The 22,316-nt window shown below is 41.1% G+C and overlaps 1 protein-coding gene across 1 annotated transcript in view; it reads left to right on the forward strand.

The window, feature by feature from the left end:
• The window catches only part of LHFPL2 (LHFPL tetraspan subfamily member 2), a 143,521-nt gene that overhangs the window by 45,558 nt on the left and 75,647 nt on the right, over positions 1-22,316 (forward strand). The window contains exon 4 of the mRNA XM_077759895.1: positions 18,379-18,436. The gene's annotated coding sequence lies outside the window, so the exon portion shown is untranslated. The remainder of the gene's footprint in view (positions 1-18,378; positions 18,437-22,316) is intronic.

Raw genomic sequence — 22,316 nt, forward strand, 5'->3', positions numbered from 1 at the left:
ACCACAACTGGTGAAGCTGGTACTTAACGCCAAGAATTTGAACTCCAGAGTTGGTGCTGTTCTTTCTCAAGTCCTTTAGAGATGGAAAAGCACTGGTTAAAAATGACCTTAGCATTCCTCCCACTCGTAGCTCTGGTGTTACCTGGCCTTTTTGACCACGGGGAGGTAATGTGAAAAGGGTCTGTCCTACTTGTTGGCTCTATGACCTTGGGCAAGGTACTTTTCCCATCCCGCCCCAACTCACAGTGACCCCATCTGTAAAATGGCGTTAATACCTTGTCTAATATAGTTGTTGGGGATGTTTCATGGAGATAAATGCTCTTCCCCCCACCCCCTGCCTCTTTTTTCTTTATTTATTCATCACTTACATATAACACCAATGCTCATCGCAACAAGTGCCCTCCTTGATGCCCATCACCCAGTTTCCTCACCCTCATCACCCCTCAGTGTGTTTTCTGTATTTAAGAGTCCCTTATGGTTTGCCTCCCTCTCTGTTTTTATCTTATTTTTCCTTCCCTTCCCCTGTTAAGTTTCTCAAGTTCCACATATGAGTGATATCATGTGATACCTGTTTTTCTCTGATATCACATATGAGTGATATCATGTGATCCCTGACTTCACTTAGCATAATACCTTCCAGTTGTATCCATGTTGTCGCACATGGCAAGATTTCATTTTTCATCACCAAGTAGTATTTCATCGTAGATACATAGCACATCTTCTTTATCCATTCATCAGTCAATGCACCTTTGGGTTCTTTCCATAATTTGGCTATTGTTAATTACGCTGCTGTAAGCATTGGGGTGCATGTGCCCCTTCAAATCAGCACTCATGGAAATAAATACTCTTCAGTTTGTAGCACCATGGCACCTAGCAGGGCCATAGTCAGTGCATGGTAGTGAAGAGGAGGAAGATTGTTGTCACTGCTAAGGTTCTCAGCACTCTTGAGGTTTTGGTTTCAGAAAGTTCTTTCTCCCTGGACCCATGTGTAGCTGGGCTGTTTTCAGGCTGAACATCCCCTTGACCCTCCCATGTTACACACGCCCATCATAGCTTCCTGGGGACTGGTTTCCACTGAAAACAGCTATTGAACCTCTCTTGTCATCTGTTTCCTATTCATTCCACATACCCCATTTGAACTTTCAAAATTCTTCTGCCTCATCCAATGGGGACGGCTGGGCTTGTGGTGCATGCTGACTCCCATGCCTTCCTGAGGCCAATGGCGCTCATAGCCTCTGTCCAGACTTAATCTTTTAATTCATCCTTTGAAGATTTATGGAATATTTTTATCCCAAGCAGAACCAAAGAGGGACTTCCTGTTCCTCTACATCACTTCACTGAGACTTGGCAAGTGTCATCTCATCTCATTTCTTAGAAAAGGTATAGACAGGCCTGCACGAGGACCCAAAAGCTGGGGTCACACTGCTTCCCTCATTTTCAGTGTTAATGGAAAGTACTCTCCAACAGATGTTCTTGCTTTTTTCCTTACGTTTCTTGATACGTTTTTCATCCTTGTTGTCTTTTCTTACTCGTGAGGAACCTAAAAGACTATAGTATGCTTCTGTCCTAACTTTATCAGTTTTAATCTAAATTTTATGAAAATCCTAGACCAGTCAGTTCCTTCCCCCCCCCCCACTACAATNTCCATATACAATGTCCTTACAATCAGCCGCTTGCTTTGAATCCTCATTTAGGCTAAATGATTTCCATATAAACTAAGACTAAAGATCCTTCATTTAGCATCTAGAAGAAAAGCCATTTTTAAAACTATCACTCCTTAAAAAAAACAAAAACAAAATAAAACAAACTAAGCCATTGATAATAAACTTAGTCATCTGAATGGAATGGGAACAAAATAAATTCCCATGTTCCTAATTCTGGGGCTCCTGTTTATGCACAGTGGCCCAGGATAAAGAAGTAGCCAGTCTGAGTTCACCTGGATGAAATCAACAAAACGGTTCAAAATCTTTGTTTCTTTGCTCACTGACTTATTCCCTGTTACTGCTAATCACACGAATTACTCTGCAATCGCCATCCTCCAACATCTTGCTTCTGATTCCTGTAAATGAGGAAATTCCAGTGATTTGCGTGGTTTTTTTCCCTTCACCTAGAGATCTCCACTGAAGTCCTTGATTGGATATACTAAGCTAGGATATAAATGAAATTTGTATTAGATGAGATGCTAAAGAGCAATCAGTCCGACCAGTCAACAAGTATAAACTGCTCACTTATGGTAGGCATTTGTGTAGCTTCATCCTTATACTTGGATTGGTCCTGAAATCTGGGAAGATTCCAGCCATGGCTCCAGGTGGTTGTACTGGGTTGACCCGCAGTGCAGGGAAACAGCCAGGCTGTGACAAATAGCTAACCACTGAACTTGGGCACTTCATATGCCATGTGAAGGCCCTCTTCCTTTGCATGAAGGCAATTTTCATCTCCTCTGCGGAGTCAGATTCAAAATGGTGGAGGAATTAAACTCCAGTTCTGTACTGGCTTTGCGTTCGTCTTCACTATTAGACCACATGTACTTTCTCAGAAGGATCTGCTCAAAATGACGCTGTTCATGAATTGGCATCTCCTTACTACTGGATGACAGCCCCTAAGCAGCAAGGAGCTGGAGCTGGTGTGTTGTTGATGGATCATTTGGTAGTTTTGCTTTATTACAGTACAGGTAGTTAGGAGCAGATAGGCTATTGGGAAGGAAGAGTTTTAGATGGAGTAGAGTGAAATAGTGTCACGAGCCTCATACCTAAATAATTTCTGGAAGATATTTCTCAGAGAAATTTGGCAGTAAAACGAAGCCATTGATCTCACCCCTTGATGTGTTGCTAGAGGAAAGTGCCAGGAAAGGTGGAGGAATAAGCCCCTGAAATACATAGGACTTGGCTGTGTATTTACGTTTATTAGCCCAGGCCACTCCCAGACAGGGGTAAATATGACTGTGGGGAAAGAAATTGCCAAGTCTCCATGCCGGGAACCTTCCTTCTTGCAAGAAAAGGAAATTATCAAGTAAACCCTAATTGTGGGTGCCCAACTCCTACATTCCTCAGATGCCACCTGCCAGAGAGAGGCTGCACTCAGCCTCATTTGGACTCTTTAATTGGGGGAGAAAATGGTTTTAACTCCTCCTTCTTCCTACCTCATAGGTCATAGTTGGGGGTTTTTTCTACTGTCTCATTGCTTTCGAGAAACCCGTAATATTCCTTTTATTCTTCCAGTGATTGGCATCTTAATTTCGTCAGAAAGATAGTGTGCTGGCATTTTATGTCTTTACATTGATCTTCTAAAAAGGTGAAGTATGAAGGACCATGCCAGAGGAGGAGACATAATTAATCTTTGTGATGTTGTCTGAGCTCTTGAGAAACTATTAGAACTCTATTAACTTGGTGTTTGCCAGTTGAGGTCAAGGCAACATCTGTATGTGTCTTTCTTTCCCAGGGGGCATGACAAGAAAAGAGAAAGAGTTCAAGGAATTAAAAACAGTGTCTTCATTAGGATAACATTTGGGGTCAGGTAAACATCTCTTTTGAATTTCATTGAAAAATTCCAGGAGGCCAAGGGTAAAATCTCCTGAAGACTTGTTTCAAGGCGTGTTGTTTAGTGGAGAGTTCACCTTAAAAAATTTTTTTAGGAAACCTGAGTATGATACTGCTTCAGGGATTCTTAGAAAAATAGAAAAGGAAAAGGAAACCAAAAACACAATTGCTTTTCATTTGGGAAGTATGGAAGGCCTGGGAAAGATTTTCCCCAGTGAGTAGGAAATACTTCTTTGTTGTACACGAGCTACTTTCCTTCCAGGAACTGTAGTCATTTTTTAAAAAAATTTTAGTTCCTGTTAGTTAACACACAGTGTTAGATTAGTTTCAAGTGTACAATATAGTGATTCAACAATCCACATGGTAGAGTCATTTCTTTTTTATACAAATTTCTTTTTTTGAGAGAGAGCATGAGCATGAGAGGGGCTGAGGGAGAGACTTTTTTGAAATGTTGATTTATTTTTGAGATAGAATGCGAGCAAGGGAGGGTCAGAGAGAGAGGAAACACAGAATCTGAAGCAGGTTCCAGGCCCTGAGCTGTCAGCACACAGCCTGACACAGGGCTCGAACTCACAAACCGTGAGATCATGACCTGAGCCAAAGTTGGACACTTAACAGACTGAGCCACCGAGATGCTCTAGAGGGAGAGACTCTTAAGCAGCCTCCATGACCAGCACAGAGTCCGATGCGTGGCTTGATTTCATGACTGTGAGATCATGCCCTGAGCCAAAATCAAGAGCCAGGCGATGAACCAACTGAATTGCCCAGGCGCCTCTGTAGCATCATTTCTTAAACTTGTGAACTTGAGTTATGAATGTAGACATATGCGATGCCCTCCTCTGGGCAGGAGAGAGCAGCGTGACCAGCTTTAGTAAGCTGGGGACATTTCACCCTGTGCTTTAGCCCATAGCCTAGTTCTCTTTTGTGTTGTTCCATTTATGAATTTCAGCGTTCAAATGACATCTTTCACAAGAGTTAAGTTCTTGTTTTACTTTTTAAAAAACGTTGAAAGAACCAGTCCCCTTTGACTCTGAAGGAAATTAAACCACAAGTCAGGCAACCAGTGGAGATTGTGGAATTTCTGTGCAGGAGGTCTTCAAAAGTAGAGCATAAAAATTAGGTCACTTAAGTAAGGCTGCTTGGAGTCTAACCAAGATGGCCTCCTGCAGCGTTCCAAGTTTATAAAACAACTTGTGTTAATATTCTTATATCCACAGAGCATAAGGAGAGTCAGTACTTTGCTACATTATTTTTTAGTTTCTTAAAAAATGTGTTGAGCTCCTGGTGCTTAGAAATGCTATGTCGCTCATTTGCACTGTATGCTAATGTTGCCTTTGGAAACTTAGGAGTGAGTGGGAGGGAGGAAGTAGGAGCAGTTATAAGTGACATTCGATCTTTTCAGAGGGTGGCATTGAAGAAGATACTTGGCTTAAGTAGAGCTGACTTGACTGAACCTATTAAGAAACTCCCCAAAGAACTGTGCTTAGTGTGAGGACACTTCCTGTAAAGAATTATTGCATTACTAAATGATTAGTGTGCTGGCTTTCAAATGCCTATAAAATGCAAAGAGGTTGTTTGGTTCAATGTCATTGGAAGCTCTTAACTGTAAAAAGTTAAGAAGATTGTCTGAAGCAAGATTTTTAAATCATCTGGATCCAGTATGAGTCTAGAATGACAAAAATTAAAAAGTCAAAGGAAAGGGTCTTTGTGGAATGCCAAACCACAGCGAGCATAGTTCTTGGTGACTTGTTGGATTCCCAGTGTCCCCAGGGCTTTCTCCTCCTTCTGCAAATTGTATCCAGCTCCAGCCTACCACATAGTGACAAACCGGTTTCCCTCCCGCCTACTGACCTTAAAGAGACACAGTTCAAGGGCTTATGAACACCTGTAAGAAGGACTTGTTTTTTTTAGGAGTGGAAAAATTGAAAGCCATTAAAGGTAGTTAGCAGACAGGACAGGAGAATATAAAATTTTTTTGCACAAATTATGAAAATACTTTTTTCCATTCTTTTTTTAAGTAAAGATTTAGCTTAGGAATTTAAATTAGGAAGTTAATGTCCTCTGTGACTCTATTTCTTGAAATTGTCCAGTCAATGCAGTGTGGACTTAAGACTATCCCAGGGACCTAGAAACTAAAATATATTGCCTTCCCTTTGCTTTTCTTCTCTTTGTCTTTTTTTGTTTGTTTGTTTTATTTTCCTGGGCAGGCAAAAATGAAGGAGAGAACTCGAAGCTATAACATTTGGTTTTAGTACTGTTTTCTTTCCTTGTTCTGTTTAAGGACACATTCATTAAAATAAGACCCCATGTTTTTAGTTCCTTCTCTCTTTTAACTTTCCTTTTATTTGAAGTTAGTTCTGCCATGTGGTGGTTTTCAAGATGTTTGTTTATTTACAGTGAAACCCTTTCTTTCATATAAAATCTTGTGTTTAATCCTAATATATGAAACTGTAGCTGTCCTGGGGAGTTACCCTCCTCCCACAGCTGCCTCCTGCGCCATGGTTTCTGAGGCACATCTGAGCGCACCCGTGCCCTCCGCCCCCCTCCTGAGGAACCTCTTTTTTAAGTCCCTGACAGGAACACACGATTAGGAGGGAGGGCCTCAGTGACTGTTCCCAGGTTGCCACCAATACTTTTTTGGTCACTTCACATCTCTGGACCGCTTAGGTGAAATGGTGGCTTTGTGCTAGATCATCTCTGATGTCCTTCCTGCCCTAAGTAGTTCTCAGTTACGCATACGGAGCATCGAGGTGGTGGCATTTTGGTGACTGAGGATTGCACACAACAGGAGCAGAAGGCCTGGCTGAAGGAAGAATCATCCTGTTCTAGCATGAATAGTCCTCAGTTTATGCAAATGAAAGCTTGGGAACCAAAAATGATGCGTCAGCAGAATTGTCTCAGGAAAATGTTTTCCAGAGATTTCAGTGAGGCATCTCCAACCCTCTAACACAGAAGAGTCTTTTGGAGAAAGGGATTTAAACCAGTTGTGGGTTCTTGTTTACCATTGATTGTAGTCGAATTTGCTAGCAAGTGGTTAGCTCTTAATAAATAAAACCATTTTTCCTCACTACAGAAAATTATGCCCTATCACTTGTGCATTCGTGTGTGTGTGTGTGTGTTAGTTTGGGGATGCATCTGAGACATAGTACAAGAATCTGCAGCCAGTTAACACATTTGGTTAGAGAATGGGGATGGTGAGGCCAAGGTCAGGGTTCAGTTGCTCTGTGGGCCAGTTAGCTGGGTGGGGCTATGAGGCCAGACTGTACTTTTAACCCTGACCGGCTGCCTCTCACATGTATACCACGGATCCCAGGGAGGGTGAGAGTGTGGAAGGATATCCGGATTCCGCTTTTCCTCCTGGGACCTCGTAGGACATTTGTCCTGGTAGTGGATGGCTTGGCATTCATGTTGGTGGCTAGAGGGCACCCAGCTTGCATATTTGACAGCTAAAAGGAAAATGTGAAATATTTGCTGTGAGCCAGCATCTCAGTGCCTGCTGTTTGCTGGTCTCTCCAGTCTGAAGACAACACTCTCTACACTAAGTTAGAGTAGAGATTCTTGAAATCGTGCTCGATAGTTCTCGACATGAACATACTGTCCTTTTCACTGGGAGAAGGGCTCCATTAGAAGAGAAATTCGCCTTTAACTTCTTAAGATCGTCGTCCATTCTCTTTACTTGTTCTCATTTTTTCTTTTAAACACAGTTTTGTAATAAAAATTTGAAGCCCTTGATTTGCATCTGTAAAGGAACAGGCATCTTAACAGAAGTTGTTGGGGTAATAAATATTATTCCGATGCATATAATTCCCCTAGAGAATGGTTCTCTATGAATAGGTGTTTACTATTTATTAAATATGGCACATTTTCTCTTGTTTCTTAGCACAGACTCAGCAATGTATGAAGCCTCTGTAGGATTTCATCTTTGCCTAGAGATGCAATTAAATTTAGTTATAACTTGTTTTTTATGAATGATAGGAAAGGTGAGTGGTCTGAAGTAAACTATCTCAAACCCCCCTTCTTTTCTGGTGAGAAAGTATTCATTTTGATTCGGCAAAATTTAAAAACTTATGCAACTCTTAATCACGCATAATGGCCCCCCACAGTGATCACCATTAAGATACTCTTAACGAGCCAGTTGTAAAACTGGGGGTAAAAATTAGAATTTTAGAACGTCTGTTGATTTTTATGCCCTCAATTCATTTTTGCCAGGTCAGTGGCTTTCAAAATGTTTGTTTTAACAGTGAGTGCTTTTTTCAAACACAGTTTTCCGTGGAATTTCAGTTTAGGAAAAAAAAAAAAAAGGTAAAAGCAGAGACACTCTATTTGTAGCTGGGAAAGAATTCTGCCCACTGCCTCCTCTGTCCTGACCAGTGGAAACCTCAGGGTCCCGCCACTGAAAGACCCGAAGGCACTTACCACAGCCACTTAGTTCAGTTGCTTCAGTGGTTGATTGGTACTGGTGTTGGACTTCACCTCCTTGACTAACTCTTCTCAATGGGCCACTCATCGTGATGTTTGTTTTCCCATCATTGACTTTGGGTGCTTATTTTTAGGTAAGCTGTAGTTAGCCACAAACTTGAAAGCAAACCACGTAAGCCAACCAGTGATTTTTTTTCTTTCTTGAAATTGGACCTTTACATTTAACTCATCCTTTGAGTTTAGCTCAAATGCCACATTTGTCACTACTTTTTAGTCTGTGGCAGCAAGGTTTTTTTGTTTTGTTTTTTGTTTTTTGTTTTTTCTCCTTGTGATTGTAGGTCTAAATCTGTAACTACAGTGCTTGTGCCATGGTAGACATTCATGTTCACGGACCTTGAGTTTTTGCTTTTGCTACCCCTTTCCTGGTAATTGTGTTCCTGCCTGTTGTCTTTCCCCCCACTAGATAATAAAAAGGAAGACAGAGTTATTTCCCACTGTAGGTCATGCTGGAGAATCTCTTCATCTTCGATCAGACTGGAGTAACTCGGAGTCCTCCCAAAGAAAAACACAGCCTCTGTAAACATACAGTTCTCAAATCCATGTTATGCCCAAACGCTCTAGACTAAGGTGGCACTAAAAACGGTCTTTATCAGTCTCGAAGGTGTTCATATATTCAGTAAGTACTTATTGAGCACCTGCTGTGTAATTTGGCTAAGCCTTGAAGAGATGGAGAGATTGGGTATTTCATAGGCACCCATTCCTTCAGTACACACATCCCTGCAAGGTAGATGCTCTTAATAGTAGTTGCCAACTCTTCCCTTACCCACTTGACATGCTTTTCTCAAGGTAATCTTACCATTACCTATGGCTCCAGTCACCTCCTATATGGTGCAAACTATATCACTAACCTTGCCTCAGTTCACTGTCATGCCTACTAGAATCTCCCTTCCCTGGTTGCACATCCAGGACCTTCAAGCTTGAAAGCCTCAATGAGGAAATTTTCTTTCATATCCTCACCTGATCTCCTTTTTCCCTTGTTTTCCTGTTTTGGTCAGGACATTATCATCTGCCCACACATGTATTCACCAACCAGTATTCAGAGCCTGGAGCCTGCTTCAGATTCTGTGTCTCCCTCTCTCTCCCGTCCCCTGGTCATGCTCTGTCTCTCTCAAAAATAAATAAACATCAAAAAATCCCAATCTTTATCTATAAATCTAGATATATCTGTATCATCCATTTGTCTCTGTGAAAGGGTGTTAGGCAGTGGGGAGAGCTATGGAGAAAAATGAGACCAGGTAAGGATGACGGTACTGCAGACTGAGGGGATGTGTGTTGTGCTGTTTTTACCTAGGGTGATAACAGAAGGAGGTGACCTTTGAACAGAGACTTGAATGAAATGAGGGGACAACACATACGAATATCAGTGATTTGGGGAGGTCCTGCATCACCTTCTGTTAGTCTTTTCTTTTCTTGTTTTTTTTTTTTTTTTAAGTTTATTTATTTTGAGGGAGAGACAGTATGAGTAGGGAGGCGCCAAAGGAGGAGGGGAGAGAGAGAGAATCCCAAGCAGGCTCCTTACTGTCCGTGCAGAGCCTGACAAGGGGCTTAAAAGCCCCTGAGACTGTGAGATCATGATCTGAGCTGAAACCAAGAGTTGGACTCTTAACTGACGGAGCCACCTAGGCGCCCCTCTGTTAGTCTTTCCTAGTGAAGGACTGAGTCATGGCCATTTTTGTAATGTTGCCTAAAACACAGTTTATAAATGTTAGCAGTTGGGTGGATGGACTTGGAACAGGGAGTCCGACAAGCAAGTAATTTTTACCCAGTATGCTGGGTGTGACTTAGAACCATGCCCAGAGGTCTGCATGAGCTCAGAGAAAGGGGAGGTGGGAAGAGGGAAAAGCCAAGAGTAAGTTCAGAGAAGGCTTCCGAGAAGATGGCACTTAAGTTGTGTCTTGAGCAGATTTTCAAGTATGGAGATGGGGAAGACGTAGAGACAAATGGTCACAGGCAGACGCCCTGGTGCCTGAACAGTGAAGTTTGGAGGACCGGACATCAGATTTGGGGTCACAGCAGGCCGCATGATGAGGGATCACAGCACCATGACTTGTGAAGGAGAGTCGTCAGCAAATCCTTAGGATGAGTGAGCTGGAATCAGGTGTGTTCTAAGAAGTCAGATTCCATCAGTGTGACTTTAAATGCCATCCTTGGGAAAGGAAAGATGGAGAAAGAAGGTTAGGTTTTTCCCTTTCTCTCCCTGCCAGGTGCTGCTGCCCTGAGATCATTGCTTCCCCACATCCCCCTTATCCTGTGCTCTTCCTTTCCGATTCTAAAGACAGTCATGGCAAGTTCTGGTTCTGAGGGCTGTTGCAGAAGCTTCTGCCTTCTTGGCTAGAAGATTAGTCATTTTTGTGTTTTGAAACATCTCTGTTGTGTTGTGCCACTAGAAGAGACTTGACTGTCATACCTGAAAGCTTCAGAGATGGAAAGCTGGTCTCTACCAGGGTGAGGATGGGGTATCTTGAGGGAGGGGCAGGAAGGACGTTCTGTGACTCTTCTAATGAAGGACTGTGGAGCTCTGGAGTCACCCAGGGTCTGGGTGTCCATTAGGAGTGGGATGAATGTGTGGCAGGGACTCTCCAGGAAAGTTCTGGCATCTTCCACATGCGGCTTTGGTATTATTTTGGTTTTAATGTATTTGCCTTCATTTCCTCTAATTTGTTAGAGAATTTGTCCCCCAACCACTTCAAGTTTTATTTGGAGGACTTTTTAAATACAATGACTTAGTGATATGATCTCTCTCATGTATAATAATTTTTATTCTTTAAAACTAGCTCATTATGGGGGTACCTGGATGGCTCAGTTGGTTAAGTGGCCAACTTTGGCTCAGGTCATGATCTCACAGTTCGTGGGTTCGAGCCCCGTGTCGGGCTCTGTGCTGACAGCTCGGAGCCTGGAGCCTGCTTTGGATTCTGTGTCTCCCTGTATCTGCCTCTTCCCTGCTCATGCTCTGTCTCTCTGTCTCTCAGAAATAAATAAACGTTAAATAATTTTTTAAACTAAATCATTATGTATCTTTTTAGTGTGTACATTCCTTTGCTTAGGTAAGCAGAGTTGTTCTAGGAGATTTCATGAGTCTGTAGGCATTTCATTACCTCCCTCCCTAGAAAGCATTGCCTGTGCTTGGGCCCCCTTGTGGGCTGGTGCCTGTAAGAAGTGGGCCTCATTACAGGGCTCCACTGCTGGGGTGTTCTGGGGTTTATTTGTATTGACAAATCACACTGTTTATTACTGAACAAGATTTAGCACTATCATAAGGTTTATAAAAATGTTTTACTAGGGTTTTAGGTACCTTTTGTTTTGTTAAGGCACAGATATTTTAAAAATTTCTTGGAAGCCTTCCCTGGCAGAAGCTTAGTCATACTGTCCTCACGCAGTTAGCGTTTGAAGTGGTTTTATTCCTCTAAAATGTCTTTAGAAGTCGTCTTCACTCCTATTGAGACGACACAGGCCTTCTGAGCTCTCCAAGGGGTGATCGAAGCTTCCTCTTCTCTGGCTCTGCTTCCTCGAAATCCTGTTCCTTGCTCACTAATGTCAAGGTTTTATAAAATCTCGAAGCCCTTCGTTATATAGAGTTGAAACTGAAGATTTAAGTCCGTCTGGAGGAGATAGCAGTGACCTGCATACGTTGTGGTGACCCCCCTTCCTGGGTCTTGGGACCTTGTCTTCTGATCCTTGGAAGTCCCAGGAGGCACCCCGGTACCGAGGCAGAGGACTGCTGAAGGTGCAGGAGAGACAGTACTTTTCTTGGGTGTAGCAAATTACGCCTTGTCTGTTCTGGTCTCCCTGGTGCCTGGCAGGCACTGGGTGCCCAAGAGATCATTTTTGACTAGGGGTAGATAAATAATGGAGAAATAAATGCTTTTAGCATATGCAAGGTAGTGAGAAGGATAAATATTTTAGAGAGGGAAATGAGGCCTCCAAAAGTCTGTCTGTTACCACTAGAATCAGCCTTGCTTGGATGCAGAGACTCTTGGATTTCTTTCCTTCATTTGCAGGACATTGCAAATCTTATAAAGGAAAGACTTTTCCAGCAGGGCGAGTTAGCCTGTTTTGATAGTGTGAAGGTGACACTATGCAATGGTCTTTGTGTCTTTCCGCAGGTCGGATGGGCTCATTCCCGAACTTTAAGGGGATTATAATTGATGGCCAGCCTGGGAAAAGCATCTCTACTTGCTATATATATGCTTTCACCTGAGTGTGCCCCTATTACCCTCTTTGAAAATGTTTTTAATGTGTAGACTTTATTTCTAGTTTAAATCTTGGCATGTTTTCCAGAAACCTTGGTCTGTTATAATCTAAAGTTTATGCCCAGATTTGGAATGCAGATTGCTAGGAATTGTGAGAGAAAGGACTTGTCTGCACTTTTGGTCCATGCTACCTGCATGGCCACCCATTAGCCTTGGCATGCTCTCTGAGTGTGCTGCACTCTCGTCTGCCTTTAACGACTTGTGTCTGTCCATCTTCAGTGACTTATTCTTGAATAAGTACTTGAGGTATTCGATGAGATTTGCTCATTGCCGGTGCTCAACAATATTCACAAACTGTTTTTATCTAGCAAAATGATCACATAGCTGTATTCGAGGTTACAAAACAGAAGGCCAAGAATATTAAGAGTAGTTGTCATCTGGAGAAGTATTTCTGAGAATTACTAAAGGACTCTTCATGCACACTTGCCCTGGTCACCTTTTTCCACCACTTGTATTCCAAGGATATCATGGAGGTTGGTCCAGACCTTGGTATTCTGAAACACACCCACTTGAGGACTCCCCTTGGGTGGACAGGTAACCACTGCCTTCCATGCCTGCCGACTCACCCTTTTTAAAAAAATTATTTTTTACATTTATTTATTTTTGAGAGCGAGAGAGAGCAAGCGTGTGCACACATGGGGGAGGGGCAGAGAGAAAAGGAGGTACAGAATCCAAGGCAGGCTCCAGGCTCTGAGCTGTCGGCACAGAGCCTGATGCGGGACTTGAACCTATGAGCCGTGAGATCATGACCTGAGCCGAAGTCAGATGCTCCACCAACTGAGCTACCCAGGTGCCCTGACATCTTTTGTCTCTAGTACTTTCTCCTCCTGGAATTCCTGCTGTCATCTATGTGATGGTTTTCTCCATCCTGTTGACCCTGTATTTCTCTCTTCCCCCTATCCTGCCTTTTCTGACTATCTATAGGAAATAATCCATTTATTTATTTAGTAAACATTGATGAACTGTCTCCTCTGTGCCGTGCACTGTGCTAAGTGCAGGAGGTAGGTAAAGGAGTAAGCTAGAGTTAGGTTTAGTCTCAAGGAGCTTCTGGTCCAGTAGATTTATTACTCAGTGTTGGGGAAAGGCTAACAATTATGTGAATGAACATGGTGCCCAGACCTGATGTGTTAAAAGGCAGTATAATTGAGTCTGACTTGTTTCTGGAACACTGGTAGGTTATTCTGTTGTTTTCAGATATTTAAAAACTTACCCTTTAACAGCCTCATGTTGATGTGATTTTTGAGTCAAGTAGTTTCTTCTTCCTTAAGAGTGAAAGGAAGTCTCTGTGATTAACAGCATTTGGCTTACAGACCGTGAGGTCTCTAGAAACTTGAACTTCAGTCATTCACCGCGCGGCTGAGTGGCAGGGCGGGCAAAGTAGAGGCTCGAGTTCCCAGCATTTCGCTTGAGTTAACACAGTGCAGCCTTTGGCAACTTGCCACTCTCTCTGCTTGTAGACAGGTTTGTGAAATTGGACACTCTCATGTCTTCCCTTCAAAATCCTGCAAGGTTCAGCAGTCTTCAGTGGCTGGCCCATTTCTGCTAAACTCCTGTTGTCGAACGCAAGTGTGAGGCTCTCTTGGTCCTGTCCTTGAAGAACAGTTTATGCTTTGGATGCAAAAGTGGAACCCTGCCTTTTGTGTCTGTTAGGCTGCCACCGACTCCCCTTAAAATATGAACATTTTATATACAAGCATATATGGTATCAACAGAGCATAGTGAAGTAGGATTTGGACAATTATTCCTTTAGTTGATACAAGTCAAGCAGAGCCTAGAGAGTTGTCTATGAAAAACTAGAGTACTTCTTAGGTGGAAATAGGGTGGTTTGTAAGAATAATAGGGCTCTTACCATATTTTGCTTTTAGCACATCTCCTTTGGTTTCATTTCCAAGCCCTTGGGGGCCCTTCCTTGCCCTCACCCTTGATGAGTAAGTATGATGGTCGAAAAGCACCATGTTGCAAGAATCTAGCATTTACTAATTGTGTGATTTAGCTTAAGTGGTTCAAATTCCTAGTCTGTAAAGTAGGAATAATAAATGACACCTGCCCCGCACCCCCACTCCAACTGCCTTCTACTCATTGTGTGGGTCACAATAGAAAAATAAGTTGTCAAGTGTCATTTAACTTCTTCAGTCCTGTGCCATGGGGACTCCTGTTCTCTCCGAGGATGGGTGTAGTGAACTATCTCGGGGTTCATGGAATGATTCTTTCTATTACAGGACATGCCTCAAGACTTTCCCCTTCGCTGGCTTCTGTGATCATGAGCCGCTGCCTCTTAACCCACCACACAGGCAACCTGGCCCTCTGCATGGCAACTCTTGTTGATTGTGACGTTAATTTATCTTTATAACTTCCAAAATAAGTTACACTTGCTGGTTCAGGTTTTACAGAGTTACATGAAACAATTCAAATCAGCACATTTCAAGTCACAGAAAGTTATAACTGAGAAAGGGGTCTTACAACTCCGCTTCCTGTTTTTGGCAGTTCAATTCATTTCAGTAAATAAGAGCTGGTGCCTATCACGTGGGTGCTATGCTCAGGCACTAAAGGCAGCTATTGTTTCTCCCCGATCTCCGGAAGTGGAACAGAAGGGCACGCAACCCAAATGGAGATGAATGGGAAGTAAAAACTTTTTAACTCCTTAATGTGCAAGAAGAACGATGGTTTTAATTTCACTTAGGATCCTTGCTAAGTAACTAATGCCTGCCTTTCTTGGGTTATAAATAATTTCAATGGTCAAGGAGACTACTGATCTATAAAAGTGAAGATGAAAGAATGATAATAATAAAGACTTATATTTCTGCTTTTTATAAGCTCCTCTGTGTTTATTAACCAGTAAGCGAAAACATAATTGCACAAAGAGAAATGGAAAGCGGCGAAATGGCAGCATGGTAACACCTCCCTGTGCGCTACACTAGATGTTTTATAGTGGCCACAGCCCTTGAGAGGACCTTGAAGTGTCTTCTCAGAGATTAAAGGCAGTGTCTTCATTGAGTTACATGTTGTTGTTATTGTTGTTATTTTAATGTTCATTTATTTTTGAGAGAGAGAGATAAAGACAGAGTGCTAGTAGGGGAGAGGCAGAGAGAGAGGGAGACACAGAATCTGAACCAGGCTCCAGGCTCTGAGCTGTCAGTACAGAACCCGATGCTGGGTTAGAACTTAGGAGATCATGATCTGAGCACAAGTCAGACCCTTAACCAACTGAGTGAGCCACCCAAGTGCCCCAAATTAAAACAAAAACAAGCAAATAATAAAAATAACACCCATGCTGAAGTTGGATGCCCTGGGTCCTCTTCTTGACCCTGTTTCTGACTGGCAGTGTGATTTGGGGGGTGGGTGGGAAGTCCGTCTTTGTTCCTCAGAATTTCATTTCCCTCAAATTTAAAACGGGGCTAACGTTTTTTGCCCTGCCTGTATAATAGAGCTGTTAGGGTGAGTGTTTGTTTCCCTGTGCATAGACTTGAATCTTCACTTCTTACAATCATGTAACTTTCAGAGAGTTCTTTAAACTTCTCTGTGCCTGCTTCTTCATCTTTAAAGTGGAATAATATTAGTACCTACTTCAGGGTTCTTGTGAGACGTGAGCTAATTCCCACCAAAGACATAGAACAGTGCCTGACAGTTCATGACAGTAATTATTTTTTGGTGAACTTTTGGGGGCTCTCTGACTTAGTATATTTTTAGCCTACTGAATTTTTAAAATAATATTTTTTAAAAATAAAAATCACATAATGCCCTGTTGTCACATTTTATCTTTCTGGTCATTTTGGTAATTTCACAAGATAGGACTTTGTTGTCAGAAACGGTTAATCATGATACTGAAAACTTATTCCCAAATGCGCTTTTTCTTCAGCACTTCGGACGAAATTTATTTATTCTAGGAAGTGTGTTTTACTGGCAGTGTGAGTTTGGAAAGCTTTAGGTGGGAATCAGGATATGACCCTGCCTTCTCTATTACTGTTAGAGGCTGGAGATCTGTCCTAACTGTCTAGAGCTTTGCTTGTGTCGTATCGAACAAAAGATTTTTTAAATGTTATCTTTGATTTTGAACTGTGCCAATTCAGCTTTGAGAAGTACTGAAATGTTGATCAAGAGCTCCATCACAACAGACCCATTTATAATAATCCTAGGGGCTTATTTCACAGAAGCAGTTTTCAGATACAAATACTGATCATGACTTCCTGTGATTTTCCCTGAAGGGGTAAAATTAATTTGTGGGAAATGCTTGGAATTTAACTAGTAATTAACTTATAAAGAACCATTAAAAAAAATCCCAACTCCCCCAAGCTATTATGACAAAGGATCTTATGAGTTCAGAATTCTTCTATGTAATTTATGTTTTATAAAGTGAAACCTAGAGACTGTTGTTCACTATCTTCAAATTTGTTATTGAACTAAAATGATGGCGTTAGATGGAGGAACCTTTGAGCCCCACACTGGCTTTTCCACCTCAATTCCAGTTTAGGTTAATACTGAGGCTGCTACTATTAAACTACTTATCTGAATATAAATGTGGATATTTGTGGCCTGATATGACACACTCCATTATCAAAATTTGATAATGGGATATTTGAAAGTTTGATTATAGAAAACGGACACGGAGATTTTTCCTATTTTTTTTTTTTTGTTTGTTTATCAATAGAATTGAGGCTGTTGAATATTTTGTTTCATCTGCCTTTTCCTGTTTGTGTAGTTACTATTTCGTAAACTCTAAACCCTTTATTTCTAAATTTTTACTCCTATACAGTGTTACATTACAGTTCCTAAATAGCAAGATTAGGCTAATCATTTTGAAGTGAAGAACTTACTTTTAAACATACAAAAAGCACAAGTTAATTTTATCTGCTAGCTGATTTCTTTTCCGGAGTTTTTTATGTTAAGGAATGTCAGGTTTCTGTCTGGGGAGGTAGTGAGTAGATTAGCAGGTGTTAGAGTCCAAGGTGCTTTCAAGGGGCTGCATGGTAGGATGAAAAGATGTGATTTGGAAACCCTGGCTGTATGTAATGCTGGGGAAATTTCTTTGCGTCTTTCAACACTAGTTTTTTCATCTGTCAATGGAAATACTGCTTGTCTGGAGAGGTTATAATCTGATATCACATTATACTGATTATATGTATCATATGCTGATGTATAAGATCAGCATAATGTAACTGATAATGTAAAATAACCAAATGATAACTGTGATATTTTTACATTAGAAATTTGTTTCATTTATGTTTAATATTTCAAAGCATTGCTGAATAGATATTTTCAGATTCTTTGTTTTGTGAAGATATTAATAGGCTTATAATTTTCTAAGGTTACTGCAAGACTTTGAGAGGACGGAAAGGAATACTTGATTTCTGAATAAACTAATCATTATATAAATTCTTATTTCTTTTTTTTTTCAATGTTTATTTTTGAGAGACAGAGACAAAGCATGAACAGGGGAGGGACAGAGAGAGCAGGAGACCCAGAATCTGAACCAGGCTCCAGGCTCTGAGCTGTCAGCACAGATCCTTATGTGGGGTTCAGACTCATGAATGGTGAGATCATGACCTGAGCCAAAGTTGGACACTTAACCAACTGAGCCACTCAGGTGCCCCTGTAAATTCTTATTTCTTGAGTCCTTTGTTTACTGTGTTAGTGTTGTAATGACCATTTTTCCCTTTCTCCAGTCTTGGACATCCTTGTGAGTTTACCTTTTAAAAAAAGTTAACAGAGTAACCGAAAAGGATATAGAATACTGCCAAGGTAGTTTCCTCATTCGCAGTTTTAGATTTCATTCCTTGTTTCAGAATTATTTGAACCTTTCATGGCTGTTCATAAAGTGCCCTCAAGAACCAAGTACTCTCAAATTGAGCCCTTTGTGAAGGGTAAGGAAAGGATGCAATAATGTCCATATTTATGGACTGTACCTTCCCCACTGCTTTCTTTTTTTCTGGTTTGGACCTTGTGTTAATACATCAGTGTTTCAAAGAATGGGTGACTGTATTCTAATGCAAGTTGAACTATCTGCTGCCTGAGGGCTAATATTTAAAACATCACATATTTTAATGAGACTTAAATTGTATGCTAAGTCTTCTTTATGTTGAAAAAAAATCTAAGTTTTTTTCACTTTGTTTTTCCAGGTGGCATTTTTCTGAAGTTGTTCATTGAGACTTACCAGCATTCCTACAGATATAATAGGTAAGTGGTTGAAATCAGATACCCTTATTATAATGATTCTTGAGATACTTTTCCAGCTGGGTAGCAAATTACTTCTTGAAAGAGATTCAGTGTGTCAAACTTGTGGACCTTGAATATTAAACACTAGTGTTTTGTGTTTATTTATTTATTTAGTTAGTTAGTTATTGGTTAGAAATATCTCTTGGATGAATATACACAAATGTTATAAAAGGCCCTGTGAAGTTGCAAGATGATATTAAATTTAATGCTGGAATTTCCATGTTTCCATTCTGACATGCTTTGTTCTTGTCGCCGTTCATCAACAAATTTCAGAATTCTTTATGGTGGGGCAGAGTCGACTTTAAGTTTTCTTTCCTTTTGAGTTTCCTGTAGGCTACTTTACCAGTTGTTACCATTTCTCTGTAAAAGGGGAAGTAGAGATGACTAATTCAGATTACCCAATTTTATTACTTGGTGACAGCTCTGGTAGGGGAACTGCCCAAATAAGAGTTGAAAACAGTTGACTAATAGGTTATTTATGTGTAAGTCTTTAGATTCTTGTTTATAAAACTTACTTTGAGGAAGTACTAGTAATAATAACAGAGGTTAAGTAATCTCCTACAGTATGCATTCAGGAAAATGAATTAATTATCTTAAAAGACTTTGATCTATCCCTGCTTCTTAAAGGGAGACAATATTCAACCTGGTCCTCTAAGGGCCTTGTTATGAACTTGAGGATGCGGCTGCCAAGGGAGCCAGGATGTGGTTTGGATTTGGGACCCATTGAGACCCCATCTGGGAGGGTCTGCCACATGCAGGGAATTCCTAGAATATGTTCACAGACACCACCTCATTTGTGAAGAGGTGATTTTTTTTTAGCTTACAGATTCTGGGGAAGGAAAAATTGCTCTTATATCATGAATTGAACTGTTGATTTCTCAAATGATATTAAATTGTTCTAACAGCAACTACTGCTTGGGGTTAGATTAGGAAGCTTCGACTTTTTTTTTTTTTTTTTTTTAATGGGAACTGTAAACACTTGTGAATTGTGAAATTATTTGAGCAAAGTTCTCATGGAAAGGCTATGACTGACCCAAGGTGGATGGGTGTCCTGTGAAGGTTAGTCATTAGCACCTTATCAAACTGATAATCTTTAAATATCTGTCCCATATTTATTTACTGGGAGTAGGTGAGACTAATTTTCTATTGATAAAGACTTTCAATAAAAATATATATCTTTTCCTCTATGTTGAAAATAAGGGATTTATTACATGGGATTTTCTGAACCAGGTGTTCATAAGCCTATTTAAAATTTGGTTAATAACACTCTACCTTGTATTGTTCAGGTCCAGACTTTCAGATGCCTGTCAGCCAGGTGACATTGGGACTGGTAGTGAGGCCTGTTTTCACTCATACAGTTTTGCGAGGGGAAATGTTCTCAACAGACACAGGTCTGTGCCCGTGAGGAGTGTGTTTATTTCACCTCCTGGGACTGTCAGTTTGAGTGGAAACGGGTCCAATTGCCATTTTGTCCATTATGTGAGGAATCACATGTGAACCCCAGAGTTAAGTGGCTCCATATTTCCCATGTATTCCAGTGATGATTTAGTCCCCCGTTGTGGCTTGTCACCCTGGATCACTGCCAGGCCGGCCTGCTGAATCCAGCTCTGGGGAAAAGCCAATTTCATTGTGCCAGTGCCTTCAGAGTCATGTTCTCCCTTGAAATCCCCCTTTTTGAAGATGTAGCCAGATAAAACTCACCTTCTGTATGTCTTTTTTTTTTTTAATTGTGAATTAAATTCATGTCATACAAACACAATAAAACTTAACCAAGTCAGACCTAACAGTGGCCTTTCTGAAGTAACAACAGCATGTGAATTACAGAGAAATCTGACTACTCACATTGTATCCACTTGGTGAAAGGGTTCTCTTGAACAAAGAGTCATTGCAGCCTGGGGAGAGCCTCGTCATCAGGTGGTCCTAGGCTGAGGCTCCGTCTCTGCTGGACACAGACCAAGGTTGGGATCCCAAATGTGGTGCCAGTGGCTGTGTGACCTAAGACTTGTTCCTTTACCCGATGGATCTCCCATCTTGTTATGTGTGGATACCCCTTCCCCCCAGAGCGGTTTGGAAGATTCAGAGAGGCAAAGTTAGCATGTGTGTGACAGAAGAGCAGGCACCAAGTACTCTTGCCTGGGCCCGACATCAGGAACCTTGAAAGGAATGCTGGACATGGGAGGGCGGACCTGCTCTGCCAGGTCCCTCCTTGCCTCGCTGGTAGAGTGACAAGTTATAGCTCCTCTGTTCTGCCCTGCCTCCTCTGTGAGAATTGTGAAAAATGTTTGAAAAGTGTCAGTATAGGGTGTTGGTTGGTATTAGAAGGCTTCTAGTGGGTAGGCTTAAAAAAAAATCTAGTCAGACTTTCTGGGCTTGAGTCCCAGCTCTACACCTTATAATTAGGTGTATGACCTTGAACAAGTCATTAACACCCTCTCTGGCTCTCACCTGTCTCACAGGATTGCTGCAAGGTTAAATGATGTATTGTGTGTGGAGTGAGGCATATGGAACTAACACCTAGTGAATCTCAATAAATATGCTCATAAATTCACCAGGACACAAGAAGGGGGAGGCAGAATCGGACTGAAAAACATTTGCATGGTTTTAAAATCTCTTGAGTTTGAACTGTGATGTAAAGAGTTGCCTTTTATGTCATGTTATGTTATTTAGAACAGGAAGGATCATCTTTTTCCTGAATAAACTGAGAGTGGCCTTCTCCTATAGTGCGGGGCTCTCTCATTAGACGCGCGCTAGTATTCTTTGGTTTTCTTTTCATGAGTGAATGAATCTTTTCACATCTGGGGGAATTCTTGATGGAATTGACCGAAGAGCGAAGTAAAAGCTCTAGCTTTGCACTGTCCATTATGGCAGCCATTGTCTTGAGCATTTGATTATGGCAAATGCGACTGAGGCATAGAATTTTTAATTTTATTTCATCTTAGTTCATTGAAAATTTAGAATGGTTGGTTGATTCAGCTATTGGAAAACTTTTAAGTACGTTTGGAACAATTCGGGCATGCAGATCTATTTTTTCAACTGTACGTTTTACATAGCTTAATCAGATCAAGTACTTCTGATGAAAACTTAGCGCCTGAATTGAGGTGTGTCATAAGTACAAAATACACAGCAGATTTTGAAGTGTTAATGTTGGGAAAAAAGGATGTAAAACTATTTTTAATACTTTTTACATAGATTATATATTGAAATGATAATATTTTGGATATGTAGAATTAAATATATTATTAAAATCAATTTCTTCTTGCTTTTTAAATGTTTCTACTAAAATTTTAAAAATTTTGTTTAATGTTTATTTTTGAGAGTGCGTGAGGCAGGGAGGGGCAGAGAAAGAGGGAGACAGAGAGTGCAAAGCCCAGCATGGGGCTTGAACTCATGAACCCTGAGATTATAACCTGAGCTGAAGTCAGATGCTCAACCAACTGAGCCACCCAGGCGCTCCTTTACTAAAAAGTTTAAATGTTGTACATGGCTCACATAATACTACCATTGGACAATGATACTCTAGAAGATCCTTGAAAGAACAGGGTAATTTCATTTTTTAATGTTTATTTATTTTTTTATGTGAGAGAGAAGGGTGGGGTAGGGACAGAGAGAGAGAGAAAGAGAATCCCATACAGGCTCTGCACTATCAACCCAGAACCCTATGCCGTGCGAGACCATGACTTGAGCCAAAGTCAAGAGTCAGACACTTAACTGACTGAGGAACCCAGGTGCCCCAAGAATAGGGTAATTTCTAATTTATTAAGTAAAATATAGTTTTTTCCAATAGGTTGTGACAAGTGTGTTGTTTTTTTTTTTAAAGCTTCCCCCCCCCCCCAAAAAGACT

This window comes from Crocuta crocuta, unplaced genomic scaffold (assembly GCF_008692635.1).
Source record: "Crocuta crocuta isolate KB4526 unplaced genomic scaffold, BGI_CrCroc_1.0 scaffold162, whole genome shotgun sequence".
NCBI classification, from domain to species: Eukaryota; Metazoa; Chordata; class Mammalia; order Carnivora; family Hyaenidae; genus Crocuta; species Crocuta crocuta.